The sequence below is a fragment of the Triturus cristatus genome, chromosome 8 (genome assembly GCF_964204655.1).
Source record: "Triturus cristatus chromosome 8, aTriCri1.1, whole genome shotgun sequence".
Classification (NCBI taxonomy): domain Eukaryota; kingdom Metazoa; phylum Chordata; class Amphibia; order Caudata; family Salamandridae; genus Triturus; species Triturus cristatus.
The window spans coordinates 821,985,197-822,006,185 of record NC_140591.1 but is presented as its reverse complement, the minus strand read 5'-3'; the positions used below and the strand labels follow the sequence as shown (position 1 = coordinate 822,006,185).

At 46.2% G+C, this 20,989-nt stretch overlaps 1 protein-coding gene across 8 annotated transcripts in view; it reads left to right on the top strand.

Moving 5' to 3' along the window:
* The window catches only part of LOC146805130 (P2Y purinoceptor 8-like), a 290,559-nt gene that overhangs the window by 12,151 nt on the left and 257,419 nt on the right, over positions 1-20,989 (top strand). For 6 of the 8 annotated variants that reach the window (XM_085622273.1, XM_085622275.1, XM_085622271.1 and 3 more), the window contains exon 2: positions 19,524-19,670. The exons of the other annotated variants lie outside the window; for them this stretch is intronic. The gene's annotated coding sequence lies outside the window, so the exon portion shown is untranslated. The remainder of the gene's footprint in view (positions 1-19,523; positions 19,671-20,989) is intronic. 8 annotated transcript variants of the gene reach the window in all.

Below are 20,989 nucleotides of genomic sequence, written 5' to 3'. Positions count from 1 at the left end.
GTAGGGCGTTTACTCGGGCAATGGGCCGGTTTCTAAGTTGCAACTTTGGGCCGCTTTTTTGGGTAGCATGGAGGTCGATTAGGCTTTGTCTGCGCTGTTCAGATGCTGCCAGCAGCCCAGTGGGAGCCTAAGCGGTCTTTCTGGAGACAGAAGGGAGTCTGTTACCTTCCTTTTACCAAGAGGGTAGGGGGTGGGGGAGGGGAGGGTGGAGTTGTCATTCTCAGTCTCTCCATGACCTGGAACTTTAATGTATGCAGATGATTGAGCAGAGGGCCTGAGAAGTGGCTTCACTTATTTTCAGGCGTGGTTCACCAGTGTGAACAAATCCGTGCACAAAGTGTGCTGGCAACATTTAATTAAAAAATAAAATCTCCTGGCAGTTCAGAAAACATGCCTCTTTTAGTCACTCCCACTCCCCTCCCCCTGATTTTTGCGGAGAGGCGCAATCTGCAAACTTGGGCCACTTTTTGTTTAGCTTGCCTGGGCCGATTTCTGATCTCAATCCAACCCAGGCAAAAAGAGAGAGCATAATAGCTGAAAGACCTAAAAACCAAGGGCCAAATGTACTAACAGTTCATTTGCAGGAACCTATCGCAAATTGTGCACAGAGATTTTGCAAATCAAATTAGATTTTGTGAACCAACATCTATACTAATAGTTTGTTTTATGCAAAATAAGGATTTGGAGTGGGTCACAATTCGACCTACCTCATTAATCCACAGATTCATTTTGATTGTTACGGTTAGCAATTGCCTCTCGATAAAGTAAAGATGTTTTTTTTAATCCAGCCAGTTTTCCTTAAATGAAACCAGGGGTGAGTTTTAAAAATGTGAGCTGCTCTTATAAAAAAGTTTTTTTTAAAAGATTGTTTAAGATTTGGCAAGTGCCTCCTGGAATACTGCCAATATGCCACATTTTTATTAGGTCTCGCCTACGCAGTGCGCATGCACTGGATAGGAGGGCCTTTAGCCATCGTTCTGCTCTTTTTCGAAGCACATACTCGTGCTTGTGGCGGCATTCACCTTGCGGGAGCGATCAGGGGCGCGCAACAAGCACGAGTATGTGCTTCGAAAAAGAGCAGGCTGCGTGCGCACGCATACACGCACGCACCACTCCCAGGACAGCAAACACATAATTACAGTGCCAGCAGTGTGTTTTCCTTTTACTGTGACAAGCACGCGTGTGGCGTGTGCTTTAAAATATCTGCATTGCTTTAAAATATCAGCATTAGTGAGTGTGCTTTAAAATATCCGCTTTGCTTTAAAATATCAGCATTAGTTATTCACTCGTGCACGGCTCTCTCTTGCTTTTTTTTTATCAGCCATTCACTCCATGGTTTGCGCACTTTGTCAAGTTTTTAAATTTGTTTTTATTCTCCAACAGGTCAAGGTAACATTAGCTGTGTGCCTCAAAATATCAGCATTAGTTATTCACTCGTGCACAGCTTTTCTTTTAATGTGACAGGCATGCATGTGGCATGTGCTTTAAAATATCAGCATTAAGTATTCACTCGTGCACGGTGCTGTCTTGCTTTATAGAATTCCATTCACGTTGTGCAGAGATGAAAGGCATGCACACGCCTACCAAAACTCCAATACCGGTGAACGCACAAGAAGCTTTACAAGGTGTGTTTTTTGTTGCAGTTTTATAAAACGTGTATTCGACCCTAAGGAATTAGAGTGCTTTAAATGAAATCTAATTACATTACACAAGGGCGGTAGGCATGGCAAGATTAAGCCCAGAATTACAGGATCTTAAGCCGACGCCGAAACTAGAACCCGGTTTCTTAGTTCCAAAGTCGACAGCTCTGGTTATTACGCCACCTTCTTTCTCTATATACTATCCAATATCCTATACATAAATATTATGCGGTGGTAATTCAATATTAAGCTTACTAAAGCTGTGTGTGTTACTTAAACGGGCACTCCATTTCTCAAGACTGGCAGTGTAATCAAGGTCGTCAGCCTAGCTGGTGAAATTAGTTAGTCGGTGTTTTGGCAAACTCTTCATCCAACATAGCCGCTACCGTAACACAAGACCTCAGATTACTGCCAAATGCTCTCACTCTGGCAGTTTCATAGCAACAGATCACGCCCACTACCGGGTTCGACCGGCACCTGTCAGGTGTCAACAGGATGCAGCGGTTGGGAGGCTGGAGATGCCGAGAGTGAGACCCTCTATTCACAAGTACCGCTGCTTATGAATGGTCTCTGCTGCTGGGCGCCTTTAGGTCCTGCTGTGCTTCTCTCATTTCTGCTCCTCTGATATATTAACGCTGTTTGTATGTAGCGCGTCGTATATCACTTCCAACGCCCCCCTCTGGCACTGTTTGCTGTTCTCACTTCTGAAGTGTGCTTGTTGCTGCTGGCTGGATCAGCAATGCTGAATATTTAACGGTTGGTTATAAGTTCATTCTTTAGCTCAGCTGCTCATCCTGAAAAATTATTTAATGACTGAGTAGTTAAGCTCTTGCCTGGTAGATGCATCACTAATGCACCAATTACAATATGAACACCACTAGGATAATCGTTTAATTTACTTTGCTTCCAGTGGTATTAAGACGTTCTTTTTGGTAATAAGTCACGTGGGTCTGCAGTCGAATTGTTTCACTTAGAAGCTTGGCCTGTTTGGGGTGTCTGGGATAGGTGCGAAGTCAGTGGGGTTGGTGGCAGTTATCATGCACGTGTACAGCAAGGGCATCTGTGGCACTCTATATGGCAGAAACAATCTGATAGGATTTTGGCATCTCAAGAAAAATGATTAAAAAGTTGCATATAATTAGGCGATAGGAATAGGGTGAATGGTGAGAATGTAGTGAGAAGGAACAATGAGAGCTGGGTAGAGCCAGTGTTTTAAATGGGCTGGTACTGTTTCAGGTTTCAACAGTCACAACATGGGAGCGGTCTCAAAAGGACTTCTTCTCCTTTGTAAATAGGCTACCGCCTACTTTGAGGAGGTGGTAACTGGAAAATGGCTTGCAACCAGAATTGCAGTCACAAACAACCATTGATACATTGTATATCAACCCTCACTTTGTATAGATGACCTAAAACACAACCATCCAAATAGCAACTCGGTATCCATATCTAATCTCATTTTTTGATTCTGTAACGCTTTACCAAATCACAAAATGGGTTTAATACGGAGTATAAACCCCTTGTGAACCTCACACTGAATGGCCAAGTTCTACAAATGAAACATGGGAGAGAAAGAGTATGCAAACAGCCATCTAATAAAGAAGTAAACCACCTCAGGGCTCCTCTGTTATCGCTAGTCTCAGCTAATTGAGTACTTAAAATCTTGTGGTCTAATATATTGAATATGCCATAAAGAATCATTTCTTCCTTGTCCCTCTCATCCTGGATGAGGCTAAACTCATTAACCGCAGCAAATTGCTGCCTAATATGGGAAATGTGGATGTTGATTCTTAATACAAGATTATACATTACTAATTTTCTTCATCAAAAAGTAGGTTGGCTCATCGGCTCATCACAGGAAGTCTGTGACGATGGATGTAAGAAATGTGATTTCTGGTTGGCTAGGGCATGCGTATAAGCCAGGCAGAAATCACCACTCTAGTCAGGGCAAGGGAGTTACACGCTGAAGATAACCCCTTTTCACCCCTTGGTAGCTTGGCATGAGCAGTCAGGCTTCTCCCAGAGGCAATGTGTAAAGCGTTTGCGCAACACACACACACAGCTGCAACACACTAGCCACACTACAAACGAAACTCCACACAAGGTTATATACAAAATAGCTTTTGTATTATCTAAAACAACATTAGAATCATAATCACACATGTACACTGTACCAACTGGCACTAGGCTATATTCACAGGGGATTATATACATGATAGGGCCAATCAGGTCACTGTCAGAACCATCACAAGCACAAGTAGTAAAAATAAAACACAACCAGTAACTACTGGTACAATAATGACCTCAGCTTTATATCTAGTAAAATAAAGGCATTATGTCTGCATCACCTTAGGCATAAATCACATTTAGGAGTGCACTATAGTAACACTCCCCAGGTGCAAACATCACCCTCAGCATAAACACATTATGCAATATCACATTAGGGTCTTGCACCCTACCAATATTGACCAGAGGCCAACTGGCCTTCCTCTTGGCTCAAATGCCCACTGTCTAAAATGTCAGGGCTCTTACAGGACCTTCTACGGGCCCTCTGGCTGCCTTGACAGTAAGAACAACGTGCGTAGCGCACTGGGCAGTGGGGTGCAACTCAATCCTTCCTCATCACTAAAATGAACGGACCCACGATGCAGCTGCCCGCGCTCCTGCAGTGCAGCTGAGGAAATTACAAAGCACCGGGACTACCACTACTCTCCCGTCGCACACCAGGACTTAGGGAACCAAACTTGCCCCTATCAAGTAATCAGCAGCGGCACTCTCCGTGCCTGTGGAACCCCCTCTGGGACTACTGAACAAGAATTGCCCTCAATGATGTAGCTGCCCGCTCTCCCGCGGGGCAGCTGAAGAAAATAGCCTTGGCACCGCCGTGCCTCTGGGGCCCAACTCTGGGACTCCCTCAACAATGTCCCTTTTTTTGCAGCGGCCTGTAGTCAGGGCGGTGCAGCTGTAGACATCCCCAGGCACTCAAAACGCCTTGCAGGTCCTGCTCACGGGACCTCCTGGTGCTTCTCACGGCATCGAAAAATGCTCACTGGCTGCCCCACTCACCTGAGCTCTGCTACTGGACTCCTCTTGTCTCCTCCACATCGGGTGGAGAAAGGCACCGACAATGTGCCTCGGCCGGCCCTCTCCTGGGGCCTGTCGATGCCCGCCTCTCTCTCACGTCCACGAGGGAGGCAGAGGTGGAGCCTGCCAGGCTCCCGACTTTTCCCTCTTGACGGTCACCAGGAAACACGTGGGGCTCTTCCTTCTACTCACGGGAACCCCACTCAGGCAGGCGCCGACTTGCCTGACCTCCGGCCATTAGGCCCCGCCCTCAACCAGGCCTTCAATGCCTCCATACCTGTTTCGGCGTGGCCCTTCACTCCCGGCCACGCCCCGGGTCAGGCGTTCCTCCCCTGGCTTCCGCTTCCACCTTCTCGGCAGCTCCTCTCATCCAGAAATGCGGGGTAGGCTCCCGCCGGTAAATACACACCAATGCGGGGTGGGCTCTCGCCAACAGGAGCATGAAAATGTGGGGTGGGCTCCCACTTACAGGATCGCAAAAACAGCGGGGTAGGCTCCCGCTTTCAGTGACATCAAAGCGGGGTGGGCTCCGGCTTCCAAGGCATCAATGCAGGGGAATCCCGCAGTCCCTCATGGCAGTTCCTCCTGGGGCCCAGCAGCAGCAAGTCCCCAAGTAGCACAAAGAAGCACAATCCAACCTGGGGTCACAGCCCCAGTACTTACACTACATTTTCCTTTGTTATGCCCTGGCACAGGGCTAGGGGAACCAGTCTCAACTGGTTCTGGGGGCAATTGGAGCACTTTGTTTACAGGGCTCCTCTTCCCCTTTGTCAGGTGGGGGCTCGGTCATCAGACACTCCACAGGGGGGCGGAGCCAGCATTCACCTAGGCAGGCACTGACCTATTCAGGGGATTGCTCCTCCCACTACTCCAAATGCAGATCCCCTATTCAGCCTAGCGCTGACTCACCCCGCCCTCCCTGGAGCCACATGCATCTCACCAGCCCCTGTCACTCCAGAGCCAGACATGCAATACACATCAGGCAGGCAGACACATAGCACATAGAAATGCCAACTTCTAAAAGTGGCATTTCTAAAATAGTGATAATAAATCTGCCCACACCATTGCGCAGCTTTTATTGTTACTATTACGACCATACCAAACTTGACCACGCTGCTCCTCTCATATCATGATTTGCCACTGAAACATTTATCTGGGAATCCCCAATGCATTCCTATGAGACGGCAGCATCACAGCAGTGAGAAACCAAAATGGCTGTTTGTCACTGCCAGGACATGTCACACACTTAAGGTACATGTCCTACCTTTCAACTACAATGCACCCTGACCATAGGGCTAGCTAGGGCTTACCTTAGGGGTGACTGACATGCAGTAAAAGGGGGGTCACAGACATGGCACACACTTTACTTGCCATGTCCCAGCGGCAGTAACACTGCGCGCACAGGCCCTGCAATGGCAGAGGCCTGAGACAGGTTTGAAAGGGTACTTTGGTGGGTGGCACAATCAGCGCTGCAAGCCCACCAGTAGCATTTAATTTACTGGCCCTGGGTATCTGAGATACCACTTTACAAGGGACTGACAGGTAAATTAAATATGCAAAACAGGTGTAGACCAATCTTACCATGTTTACCACAGAGAGCAAACGCAGTTTACACTGGACAGCAGTGCTAAAGTGCCCAGAGACCTAAAACCACCACCAACATGTCAGAAAAAAGGCTAGGAGGAAGGCAAAAAGGTTAGGGATGACCCTGCAAAACGGGCCAAGTCCAACACAACCCCCTTCCAGCCAAAACACAGGGCAGACCAATCACTACCTTTATGGACTTCCCTGCTTTGGGGAATAGAACACGGACGCGGGCGCGTGACTGCAGGGGTACACTCCAGTTCTATACCATTCTAAACCCATGTGGTTCCCTCTGTCAAAGCTCCCAGGACCAACTAAGCTACCCCACTGGTACTCCCTAGTTGTCCGTGGCCAGGACCAGGCCCTAGGCCATCCAGATATCTCCGGTCCTTTCCATTCCACAGAGTGGGGGGCAGTAACCCCTGGCACATAGTAAACATTCTCCACTCTTCCTCTCATAAGTGCAGTTCTAAACTGCCACTGATCCCCCAGCCTAGGGTCCGTGCCCTCAGGCTGACCAGAGGTCACGGGCGAGCCTCTGCTCCCCCTACTTCTCCTTCTGGGGTCCCACACTCTCGTCCTTGGAGAGGCACCCTCAGAAAACAACTCTCCCACCAGTTCAGGATCGCTCTCCAGCAACTGGTGTCAGAACCTAGGGTTTAAACCCTCAGGTTGCACCGGGGTCAAAGGCGAGGAATCCCTCCCTCTGCACCCCCTTCCAGAGTTCTGCACCCTCCCACCTGGAGGTGTACCCCTAAAAGACAAAACAGTAGGGACACAGATTACAGATGTCCTTCCCTCCAGGTCAGGCAGAACCGGAAAGCTGGCCACCCAACTCAGGGACTAAACCCTGCAGTAGAACCGGGGTTAGAGGCGAGAACTCCCTCCCTCTGCACCCCCTTCCAGAGTTCTGCACCCTCCCAACTGGAGTTTTACCCCTAGAAGACAAACCGGTCAGGACACTGGTTACAGATGTCCATCCCCCCAGGTCAGGCAGAACCTGAACCTGGCCTCCCAACCCAGGGACTAAACTCTACGGTACAGGACCATCTACGGGCCCTCTGGCTGCCTTGGCAACAAGAACAACGTGCGTAGCACACTGGGGCAGGGGGGTGCAACTCACCCCTTCCTCATCACTAAAGGAATGGCCCCAGGTTGCAGCTGCTCACGCTCCTGCGGTGCAGCTGAGGCAATTACCAAGCACTGGCACTACTGTGCCTCTCCGGTCCCACTCCGGAACTTGGGGAACCAAACTTGCCACCACAAGTAATCAGCACTAGCACTCTCCGTGCCTGGGGAGCCCCCTCTGGGACTATTGAACAAGAATTGCCCCCAACGATGTAGCTTCCCACTCTCCTGCGGGGCAGCTGAAGAAAATAGCCTTGGCACTGCTGTGCCTCTGGAGCCCAACTCTGGAACTCCCTCAACAATGCCCCTTTGTTGCAGCTGCCTGTAGTCAGGGCGGTGTATCTGTAGACAGCCCTAGGCACTCAAAGTGCCTCGCAGGTCCTGCTCACAGGACATCCTGGTGCTTCTCACGGCATAAAAAAATGCTCACTGGCTGCCCTACTCACTGGAGCTCTGCTACTGGACTCCTCCGGTCTCCTCCACATGAGGGGGGGGTGAAGGCACCAACAATGTGCCTCAGCCGGCCTCTCTCCTGGGGCCTCTCGGTGCCCGCCTCTCTCTCTCATCCACGAGGGGGGCGGAGGTGGAGCCTGCCAGACTTCTGAATCTTCCCTCTTGCCGGTCACCAGGAAACACGCGTGGCTCTCCCTTCTACTCACGGGAGCCCCGCTCAGGCAGGCTCCGACTTGCCTGACCTCCGGCCCTTAGGCCCCGCCCTCAACCAGGTCTTCAATGTCTCACTTCCTGTTTTGGCGTGGCCCTTCACTCCCGGCCACGCCCCTGGTCAGGCGCTCCTCACCTGGCTTTTGGTTCCTCTGTTCTCGGCGGTTCCTCTCGTCCAGAAATGCGGGGTAGGCTCACGCCAGTAAATACACACCAATGCGGGGTGGGCTCCCGCTAACGGGAGCACGAAAATGCGGGGTGGGCTCCCGCTTTCAGGAGCGCAAAAACAGCAGGGTAGGCTCCCGCTTTTAGTGACATTTAAGTGGGGATGGCTCCCACTTCCAAGGCATCAATGCGGGGGAATCCCCACATTGGGATTGCCTCTAAATGTCTCACAGCTCTGCGCTGCAACGCCCCAGCACTCTTCCCGTCCTGGAAGAGAAAGATATAGCACCCACTAGGCGCTCAATTTCCAAAGTTTCAGGGGCACAAGGCTGGGCCCAGGCAGGCCAGCTCACAGGGCCTTCCAGCAGGGAGGCACTCCCTCATGGCGGTTCCTCTTTGGGCCCAGCAGCAGCAAGTCCCCAAGTATCACAAAGAAGCAAAACCCAACCTGGGGTCACAGCCCCAGTACTTATACTACATTTTCCTTTGTTCTGCTCTGGCACAGGGCTGGGGAAACCAGTCCCAACTGGTGCTGGGGTAATTGGAGCACTTTGTTTACAGGGCTCCTCGTCCCCATTGTCAGGTGGGGCCTCGGTCATCAGGCACTTCACAGGGGGGCAGAGCCAGCATTCACCTACGCAGGCACAGACCTATTCAGGGTCAGAGGGCTACTCCTCCCCCTACTCCAAATGCAGGTCCCCTATTCAGCTAGCGCTGACTCACCCTGCCCTCCCTGGAGCCACACACACACCTCACCAGCCCCTGTCACCTCAGAGCCAGACATGCAATACACATCAGGCAGGCAGACACATAGCACACAGAAAGGCCAACTTCTAAAAGTGGCTTTTCTAAAATAGTGATAATAAATCTGCACACACCATTGCGCAGCATTTATTGTTACGATTCTAACCATACCAAACTTGACCACGCTGCTCCTCTCATATCAGGAATTACCACTAAAACATTTATCAGGGAATCCACAATACATTCCTATGCGAGGGCAGCCTCACAGCAGTGAATAACCAACATGGCTGTTTGTCACTACCAGGACATGTCACACACTTAAGGTACATGTCCAACTTTCACCTACAATGCACCCTGCCCATAGGGCTAGCTAGGGCCTACCTTAGGGGTGACTGACATGCACACACTTTAGGTGCCAAGTCACAGTGGCAGTAACACTGCGCGCACAGACCCTGCAATGACAGAGGCCTAAGACAGGTTTGAAAGGGTACTCCGGTGGGTGGCACAATTAGTGCTGCAAGCCCACCAGTAGCATTTAATTTACTGGCACTGGGTATCTGAGATACCACTTTACAAGGGACTGACAGGTAAATTAAATATGCAAAACAGGTGTAGACCAATCTTATCATGTTTACGACAGAGAGCACATGCACTTTACACTGGACAGCAGTGCTAAAGTGCCCAGAGTCCTAAAACCACCATCACCATGTCAGACAAAAAAGGCTAGGAGGAAGGCAAAAAGTTCAGGGATGACCCTGCAAAAAGGGCGAAGTCCAACAATGGAATATCTCTCCTGAATATGCAGGGGTCAGAAAACGTGTGATAGTGGCAAAGAGATGATGAAGGAGGTAGATTCAGCTTCTTGAGAAAGTGCATTGTTAGGTGGAGCATTTGGGTAACCTCACTGAGTAATAATGTTATTATTCTATGTCAGATCCAGTTTGGGTTCTTCGAATAAAACTTTAGCTCAGTTCTAGGTAGCTATGGTCCAGAGTATTCAGGCTTAACTCAAAGGAAAATAAGTGTAAAGCTTTTATCAGCACCAAAACAGCCAATAAGTAAGAAACATAACATAATAAAAATCTTACTCCAATTTCTAAAAAAGAGTACATATTGTAATCTTTAAATAGATAAAAATCAGTTGAATGGAACTGAAGTTATGATTTTTGCAATTTTTTCATAAATCACTCTAAAAAGTGTAAAATGTTTGTAAATCACTGATTTTCACTCTTGGTGGTAGTCTATGTACCTCAACGGGAGTTTCTAGGACAAAGTCAAAGTTTCATGCTGACTGCAATGTAAGTCGGGGTTTAGAAACTTTTCTGGGTCTTTTTCTTGTTGATGGTGAGGTTGACTGGGTCCCCTGCAGGTTGGGGTTGATGCTGAGCTCAACATCAAGAGAAAGACGAAGTCTAGTTGCCCAGTGAAGTCTCAGTTCTCAATGGCGTTTAAAGCTACCCACAAACTGGCAAGTACCAGTAGTCTCTGAGCCTTGTCCTCTGTGCCCAAAACCTGTTATATTTTGTCTTCGGGTTCCAGGTTACAGTTCTACGGAATGAAAGAGTACACTCTAGCACCTGTCAAGGGCCCAGGACCTCTGAGGCACCTTCTGGGGGCTAGGACTTGAACCCACGGCTATACCAATGGAGTCATTTCAAGTTCAGTAGCTAAGTTTCAGCTGGGCACTTTGCAGGTGCAGTTACGATGAACTTTTATGGCCATGAAGTTTGATAGGAGGCTAGCTAACTAGCCCTTGGGGTCCTCTCACTGGTCCTTGGCACAAAGACCGTCGGGAGGAGAGGAGCACACACATAGGTACACTTACGGGAGATGCACCTTGATGGAAGTTTGACTACAGGGGTCTTCCATTCTTTTGCCCTCCTCCCCTGGGGCATTTAGGTCTCTACTCTAGGACTTCGAAATGAGTCCTTTCCTCTGTGGAGTGTGACATAGGTCACCCCACCTAGTGGCAGCTTATCACCACAAGGCTGGTAAGAACAGAGCCCTTCATTAATTTTAAGTCCTGATGAATGCCACAGACCCGATTGGGCCACATGGCAGAAACATGTTGACCGTACCTTCAATGGTGAGGGGACAGTAATTTCCCCATTGCACCGTTCACTTGTTTTTAATACCATTTAGCTGCCTGTCACATTAAACCTAATTTGGTAACTATAATGGTTTTTAAATCTCCCTCACTTGTCACGGACCCCCACTTAGTTTAGAAGTGCATCCCTGTTGTCAGGTGTATGCCAGCCCTTCACCAAACCGAGTTTCTGGAGGGCGAGGATTGGTCAATGATGAAGCATGACACCAGGTGGTGTGTGAGACCAGTCCGTCACATTTTGTGAGATACCCACAATCACAATTTTAGCTTCACCTAGGTCACTACTCTGGGAGCGGCCTCATTTTGTGTTGAACACAAGTGAGAGCAGGCCCACCCTTGGGGTCTCACACAGCAGGTTCAACAACAGGAGCCGCAATTTTCTTTCTTAACTCCTGTCTTAGTCCCTTAGGTGCAGCAGGGGCAGTCTTCCTAGATGCTGACCTTCTTTCTGAGGACCACAACTTCGGCAGGAGCAATCCTTCTTCCGTTCATTCCAGTTCCAGCAGTGCTCTGAAACTGGTAGCCAAGAGTTCCACTTGCATGCCAATTTCAATTAGCGTGTTTGGAAGTCTCCCTAGCCAATGGGGATAGAATTCCCATGGGGCATCCATACCCAATCTTACATCATTTCCTGTGGGGTTGGCACTAAACAATCCCATAATGCATCTCTCTGCCAAATCCCCAATTTGGGGGTCCCTCCTTCCGTGGGTCAGATGCTTGGGCACACCCTGAGGCTTGTCCATTATAATGAGCCCCCTCGCCTGGAAAACCAGTTATGCAAGAGGTTTTCCTGATCTGAAAAAGATGACAGCCTGTATACCTAAACAAAGGAGGAGACAATCTAAATTATCAATGGCTACTATAACTTTGGTGCAAGAAAGTGGTGACTTGCTAATGTCACCTTTGTATTAAAAGTTACTTTCAATAACAGTTCAGCTTTAAGTCAGGTTTAATTGGACAATAAATTTGATACCTTAGATTACCAAGTTCGGTGGTCCCAAATGGAAGTTATGACTAAGTGCATGGGCTAGTGTAACTCTATGTTAGCCAAAGGGACCACCAGTCTTGCTACTGGGAAAACGACAATTTTGAGTTTTCATTGTCAGGGCATCATAAATATAAATCAAACCTGTATTTCGTTTTTACATTTTGCACCCTGCCTTCTGGGCTATTAAGGCTTTACCTAGCAATGAATTATGAATATTAAAAAGGAAGATTTTAAATTGGAAAAAGAGTTCATTTTGCCATGTCGAGTTGGCAATTTAAAAGCTGCGTGACTAGACTGTAAATGCACCTTTTCACTGTATTGGGGGCCTAATAAGTGCTGCAGTCCACCAGTGGCCTATAACCTACTAGCTCTGGCTGAACTCTGTGCCATGTACCAGGAACTTATAGGTAAGTTAAAAATGCCAGTCAGGGATTAGCCAATTGAGTATAAACTTTTAAGGGTCATAGCACTTGCACTGTGGCCTGGTCAGTAGGGCCCAGGGCAAAATGTGGGTGTGATCTTGCAAAAATGGCAATTTCCTTACAAGCTCTATCTATGCAATTGCAAAGGTAATGCGATTTTACCACAAATCGTCTATTTATATTTTGTCAAGGGGATTTTATATATTGTGCAACACTGATATGTATAGGATTTCAGCAATTTGTGCTGAATCTGATGAGTGAGCATTGTTTCCCTTCTCGAAAACCAAAGAATAATAGTTCTGTGAATATTCAAGAGAAAATGTTGATGGATACATTTTGAACAAAACGTTGGACAGATGTGTATAAACATTCTAGAAAGAGAAGAAGGATTACCTCTTCAGTAGTGCCAAAAGGTACCCTTAATTCCTCCAAAACACCTGCTACGCTCTATTCTCTCAGTATCACCTGGGTAACGTCAGGAGCGTACTGTCATTCTTGTCTTTGAACTGTAAATAAATGCTAAAAGGAGCTAAATGGTAGGTAGTCCAAGTTAATAGACAATCTTTCTAGAGAAGAGCCAATGCAGTAGGGGAAAGAACCAGATCAAGTCCTTGGTCAGCTTAAGAGTAGTTTCGAAAATCAGCCGTGCCAGAACAAAGATCTCCACATTGTTAAAGAACAGCAGCTTAGGTATCCTAGTGGAGATCAGCATGTAAATGAAAAAAGCCACAATGATGGCAGTGCTGATCAGAGGGTGTTTTGCCCAATAACTTCAGTGATCTTGTATGTGTGCTTGTGGGCTGACCCATGGGGTGATAAATCCCCAGAAATCTGTTGACAAAGCCAGCGGTAACCTGACAGCACCAGATTATACCGTTCATCACTGGATACCCCATTTAGTAACAGTTTTTCAATTTTAACTTCTCTTACAAGTCAAAACCACCACGCTGTCCCACTGGGCTGCCTGATCACGGACACCAGATGCCAAAACAGCTGTTGCCCACATCTCCTTGTTCTACAGCAGGACCGTTCCCCTGCCAATGCTGACACTTCAATTTAGGACCTCCTGCCCTCAAATAAACCCTCACCACTCCTGTTACGCTGACCGAGCTTACACCTGAACAACTCCAATTCCTCCTGATCAATGCCAGATCTCTCTGAAAACACCCAACCAAAGCCTCCACTCTCACCCCAATGTGATCTTTATCACAGAGACCTAGCTCAATGCCTCCTCTATCCCTGACATCACCACTGCAATGCCCAACGGCTACCAGATGATGCACCGGGACCGCACCTAAAAACACAAAGGGGTATCGCTATCATCCACAAAGAAACAATCTGCCGCACCACAACCGAAGACGACACCACACCGTTAATGGAACACCTCAATTTCCACCTCCACACTGGTGTCAAAACAACCATCAAAGGTACGCTTGCCTACAGACCTCCAGGATCACGAACCACCCTCTGTGATGCCATCACAGACTTCATTACCCCACTTGCAATCAAGTCCAAGCACTACATCTTCCTCGGAGACCAAAACTTCCACCTGGACGACCCCACGGACACTAACTTGGCCAACCACCTGGAGCGCATGGACAACATTGGCCTCACCCAGCTGGTTACAGACCCAACACAAACAGCAGGACACACACTCAACCCTATCTTTACCTCCAGAGACATATACAGCCATGCCAGAGAACTCACCTGGACCGACCACTCCATCGTCCACTTCACCATCGCAGGATTGCAGTGCACCACAACCAACTCTACCCACACCTCCTTCTGCAGCAAAATGACACAGGCCCAACGGATGGATGCCCTCAACACCACCCAGTCCAACTCCGCAACCAACCTGGAATAAGCAGTCCAGAACCTCAACACCTGGATCGCCGACGCCGCTGAACTATTCCCCCCCATCAAACCAGCCAAAACATGCAGATTCAACAAACAAGCCAGCTGGTACACAACAGAACTCACCACTATGAAATGCAGTTGCAAACAACTGGAGGGAAAATGGCACACCAGCAGAGATGCTACCGACCGAGCCACCTTCAAGGCACTCCTCAATGAACACCACCAATTACTAGGACACCCTTGCAGACTGCATTGAGGCAAGCGCCTAAAACACCAAAGAGCGCCTCACCATCATCACAGTTTTTTCCTGCCCAACAGTCACCAAGAACACTATTCCTCCTTGACAAGAACTCTGCAAAACTCTAGCAAATCATTTCCAAAGCACCATATCCACCATTTACAGCAACTTCAAGCCCCTACCTACTAACCTCCACAGCCTCCTCACTACAATGGAAGCCTCCTCGGACCAGAATCTCACAACCCCTTACAATGCATTGGAGTTTGTCTTCTGGGCTGTTTGTAAGCAGCCATGGTTCTCAAATACCCTGTTTCACAAGGTTGAATGGCTATAATATTGTTTGCCCACCGCAGTAGACAATATGCTACATCTCAGTACCTTTTTCAACGGCTCAGTTATCAGAGGACACTGTTGATCAGAACTGAGTTTTGCTGTCCTTGGCTCTGGAGCTTACGGTAAATTAGGAGAGCAGTAGGACCCAGTGGCCACATAAAGCCACCATCAGAACTTACTACAGGCCTGATCCATATTCAGAGGCCAAGAATGCCTGAGTGGGGAACGTGAAAATAGCTCATGGTCTGTTATTTCATAACCATGAAGCTATGTGTGGTCCACAGGTTGAGGAGCCAATGGCACTTCTGCTCCTTCAGCACATAGTTTAATATCTAGCTCTGCTTGTTGAGAGCTGTGAAAAAAGAAAGAGTTTTCAAATTTAGAGATAGGAATAATGCCAGTAAGTAAAAGAGAAGACACTTTACTAGCTGATCTCTTGTCAGGTGTTTTTCAGACCTCTCAGCTGTAAGCAGCTGCTAGCTCTACCAACACATCCAGAGAGCAGGCTAATGTAGAGTCCAGCATTCCTCATTAATTCAAGGCCTCATAAACGAATGCCTCTTGCCCTCAGTAAAAACACCTTTCATCTGATCACTCAACAGGATACATCAGAGTAGAACTGAAAAAAGTGCCATAAAAATCCTAAGAATGAAGAGATGTGGCCTTGTGGCTCGAAATGTAATGCCGCCTTTGGAACCTGGGGACCCAGATTCAAATCCTGGCCTTGGCGCTAGGCCTGCCATTGTGTAATTTTCAGAAAAACACGTAATCTCCCCGTGTGTAAAATATATTTCTAAAATTCTCACTTAAAGTGCACGACTGCCTCCAATCTCCTCATCTCCACTGGTTTGTGCTATATAAATACCAATACATACATAAACATTCAGGACCTCACTAAGAGTTCCGAAACCCATGCCAGTAAGTCCAAACCCCATTTTTAAAGTTACTGGGGTTCTGTTAACAACAGGGGTGCAGAGTATGCGTGTTTCTGTGTATTAACATCAGGTTCCTATAAGAAATGAACAGTTGCCTGGTGAATAAGGATTTTGGGGTCTGATTCATTCGGCAATTCCCTATTCTTCCAAGCAGTTTCTCAAAGAGTTTGTGTCTGTTTTGAACAGGCAAGAGCTTCAGTGGGAACAAGACAGGTCTTCTGAGTTCCTGCAGAACCTATAACTTTGATGGGCCTAGTAACTCCAGTGACTGTGCCTACAAGAATAAATGGGCCACTTGTAATACTGACCTCCACTGACCCACCTCCCTCTATCTAGTCTTGGTATTGTGGTCTGTTTTTAAGAGACTAAGCTGATGATGTCCTCTCTTTCCAAATGCTCAATGCAAGTTGCTCATCTAAAGACTGAACATCTGATGGAAAGGATGCTGGAAAGGAGCAAGCAAGATTAGTTGATGGGATTGAAGATCAGTACCCCAAAAAGATAAAGAAGTCATAGGATGGCCTGACCGGCCTTAATGAAGGAAGGATAAGAACGTAAATCAGTTGGCGCGGTGGGGCAAGCATTGGAGAGAACAGGGTAGCTAGGAAAGGACATATGTCCGATAATACTACCTATTCCAGAGAAAGGGGGTGATTGCTGGCTCCTCAGAGTGAGTAGAAGCAGTAGTTCACATTTTCACTGTTTGCCTGGTTTTACTTGCCGAAAGTAAACACTATTAGGAGGCTCTTTTAACCAAGCTTGAGTTAGAACTTAGGAGACAAGCACTTATACCGGGCCTTAACCCCGAAAATACCCATTTGAACATGAGGGTTGTTAAATTTGCACAATTTTATCTGGTGAAGGTAAAAGCCCAGTCGGTGAATGTACAACTACAGGTGAAAGCAACACAGGAAATGTAGTGGCTACCTCACTGGAGAAACTTTTTCTACTGATCTGATCTGAAGCATCTTTGGGGCATATGTATCATCATCTCCATTTGCGATTCTCAAATAGCGATTTTTTGAGAATCGCTATTTGAGAATTGCAAAACGGGATGTAATTAAAAAATCGCACAAAATTCCTTAATTGTGATTAGCAAATTGCGAAATCGCAATTAAGGAATACCTTCCCATTCATTCCTATGGGCCAGGAGGCCCATAGCAATGAATGGGAAGTCCTTCTCAATTTGCGAATCGCTATTTGCTAATCGCACATTGAGAATATTTTCAAAGGTGCAAGGGTGTCATGATGACACCCTGATGCACCCCTGAAATCAGCATGTGTGCACATATGGCGCACATACATGCCCTAAGGGCATGTATGTGCACCACATGGCACTTTGAAATATGCAAAAAAGTGCATATTTCAAAGAAATCGCAACTTACCACCAACTTGAAGTTGGTGGTAATTTGCGATTTCTTAAAGAGAAATCGCACAACTTGGGTGTGTGTTACATTGCATTTAAGAAATCACAATTTGCGATTTCTTAAATGCTTACGCAAGCTTAAGAAATCGCAAATTTAGCGATTCCTTAAGATTGCGAGGCTGAAATGCCTCATACATCTCCTTTTGCGATTTTGTATTCGCAAACGCTGTTTTTTTTGCGATTCGCAGCGTTTGCGAATACAAAATCCTTTGATACATATGCCCCTTTGTTCTTAAAGCATTTATCATTTTAGCATGTAAATATCTTATTGCAATGTTTTTAAAATGTATTTTGGTGTAATGGTTTTAATTAACTATGCATTTTATTAATACAATCTGAATCCTGAGAGGTGGCTAAGGCGCCGTGCAAGATGGCCGCCTAGGGATTCCGCTCCGTCACACCGGGACCTTCCTACACATTGCCGATGCGGTTTCTTTTCAGCCTCTGCTTATTAGCTGCCCGCATTCTGCTCCGGAATGCTTCGTGCCTCCGGCGAGATAATTTTTGGACTTCAGCGCGTAGCGCTTCATGTTCTTTTCTTTGCCGCATTTGTTCCCTGAGAGAGCGCCCGACATTTTGAATATGCGCACCTCGTCATCGGGAACTGCTGCTTTTACCAAGATGCTTTTTGCACGCTGCCTTTTTCAATGACTCCTTGTTTCTCCTCTGAACAGCTGCTTGAATGCTGCAACCAGGGTGTTTAATTCATGCTCTTCTCGTCCCATACTGCTTTAGTGCTGAGTTTGCATTCTCACTTTGCCTGCCACTTTAAGTGTGACTCTCCTCAGATTCCTGCCATATGGATAGGTTTACTCCTGGTGTCTTCAAACAACTTTGTATTTTTTCTACTGCTGAGGGATATATGAATATTCTTTTTGGGTCATTTATTTGCCTCAACTACCCTCTTCGCTACATTGGAGACACGGCACTGCCCGTGATTGGTGTTTTCCCTTGACTGCCCACCTGCGTCCAAGCACTCCTCCATCAACTAAGACACCGCGCATTCGACGCCCTGAAGGTTAGAAATTTATGGGAAAGCTGCGTAGTCCAAAGTTTGTTTTTATTCCTTCTAAGTGTGTTCCTTTGGCAACATCTTCATCCTCCTCACCCTCAGACTCTTCCTCTAACACAGTCCAAATGGCTGGAGTTTCTTCCAATTGTCCTTCCTCGGCACAACCCCCGCAAGCAAATCCTCTTCTCCTGCCGCATCCTCTAAGTGCCTGAAACAGGATCCTCCCTGATAAAGCTCCATCTCCCATTTCTATGGAACTTCTTCTAGATGAGATAAGCGCTTTGCGACCGTTTGTTGAGGAAACCAATACCAAGATGCAACTTCTTGAGGAGAAATGGTCTGCTATGGAGAACAGGGTGTCGTCGGTGGAGCAACACGTCTTTGGAAAAGTTTGTTCTTGCTCTTCAGCAACACACTGAGGATTTAGAAAGTAGGAACAGGAGGAACAACCTACGCGTTTATGCATTACCAGAATCCCTGGAAGGAGATGACCCTGTCTCATTCTTCACCTCCTTTCTTCCAAAACTTTTAGATATGCCATCTACCACTTCTCTCAGTATCCAAAGAGCTGACAGACTTGGTCCTCGCATGTCTACTGCTACTAAGCCACGAGGAGTCATCATTCTTTTCCTGAAATTTACAGATCTTCTCTCAGTTTTCTCTGCAGCTAGATCTAAACGTCAAATTTCCTGGATGGGTCACAAGGTGATTCTTTCACAAGACGTCTCCAGTGCTACTGCGATCAGAAGAAAAGAATTCCTGAACCTTTGTGCTCCTCTGCGTTCTCTTGGTGATAGATATGGTTTATTCCACCCATGTCTCTTCAAAGTCACATACCAAAACCAAACATGGACTTTTCAAAATCCTGCGGAACTTAAAAACTTTATTCATATTCAAACTCCCAATGGCATGGAGACTTCCATTCCTTCTAATGGATGAACATTTAACCTTCTTTTTACCTTGCAGGTTTTATGTTCGTACTTCTTGTTTCTTGTTACACTGCAGTTTTGTATTTGTGATGTTCTTTAAACTCTTTTAGTGTAGTTTTCCTTTCATGTTCGCCTCTTTTCATGTTTTGCTCTTTGGATATCTTTGGTCTTAAGACGTGTTATCTTTCGTGTTGCATGGTAGCTGGTCATTTCTATTCTTTTATATTTATATTTTCCCTATGTTAATTGTTTCCTTTGTTTATCCATACAGATTGGTGGATTTATTTTTCTTCAATCCGTGTGGCTCCTCTCCTGCGTTTTTCCTGTCCTGGTCCGGTTCGGACTCCCAATCATGGAAGGCTCATCTTGTTGAGTGTCGCCATTGTCCCATTGTTTTCCTTTCTCGTTTCCCCCTCAGGTATGTTGTCCTCAGTCATCCTTTTTGGATATGTACTGTCTCTTCTTGTTTTTTTTCTTCCTTTTCCTTCTCCTTTTTCCTTCTCTTTCCCTTGTATCTATTGGTTATACTTTTCTCTTTTCTTCTGCCCCTATTTGTTTTTCCCTCTCTATATATACTTTTTTCAACTTCTTTTCCTTGTGCTCTTTCAATTCCTTCTCTAAATTTCCACTTTTTTCTCATCCTTTTTTCCTTTACTTATTGACATTCTTCTCTTTCTTTTTGTCATTATAGCTACTGTTTCTTTTACATTTTTACTGTTTTTGCATTCAAAGTTGTCTCCTGGAATGTAAAAGGTTTTATTAATCCTATTAAACGACAGAGAATACTTTCGCACCTGGCTTCTTATAACCCAGATTTAGTTCTTTTACAAGAGACTCATCTTACTGCAGCCGAATCGCTTAAGCTAAGGAGAAGCTGGGTGGGTACGGTCTTATTCTCCGCATCCTCCAATAAAAAAAAATGTTGTTGCTATTCTATGTCACAAGAAATTAAAATGTAAAGTTGTGTTCTAGGATAATGATACTGAAGGTCGATGGGTATTAGCTAAACTATTAATTAATTATGTACCTTTAACTGTCTTTAATGTTTATGGTCCTACACAACCTGATTATGCTTTTTGGCCTTTAATCACATCAAAATGTATTCAATACCGAGATGCCATGTTTATTTTAGGTGGTGATTGTAACCAGATTGTTGACCCGTTTCTTGATCGCAAGTCATCTGTTCGCTTTATACCTCATAAATCCCACAAACAATTCATTGAGACTATTTCCCAATCACATCTCATTGATTCACGGAGACTCTCACATCCAGATACCCTTGATTACTCCTTTTTCTCTCCCCCTCATGCATCTCTCTCTCGTCTTGATTATATTTTTCTCTCTCAATCCCTATCCCAAAATCTCCTATCCTCTTCTATTGAACCCATAGTTATCTCTGATCATGCTCCAATTGTAACAGACCTGAATCTATTCCCTCCACATCCTAAGTCTTCACGCTGGCGATTTAATAACTCTCTTCTTACTGATCCTCTTTTCTCTTCTTCTTTTTGTTCCTTTGTTAACGAATTCTTTTTGCTCAACAATGACCCTTCTTTGTCTCCTTATCTTCTTTGGGATTCCTTTAAAGCTACAGCTAAAGGGTTCGTTATTGATTTTGTTTCTAAGAAAAAGAAACACTATCTTCACAAACAAAAATTTTTATTAGCTCATATTAAGTCTTTGGATCATCAATTTTACACCTCTTCTACTAACTCCATTTCACCAGATCTCATATGA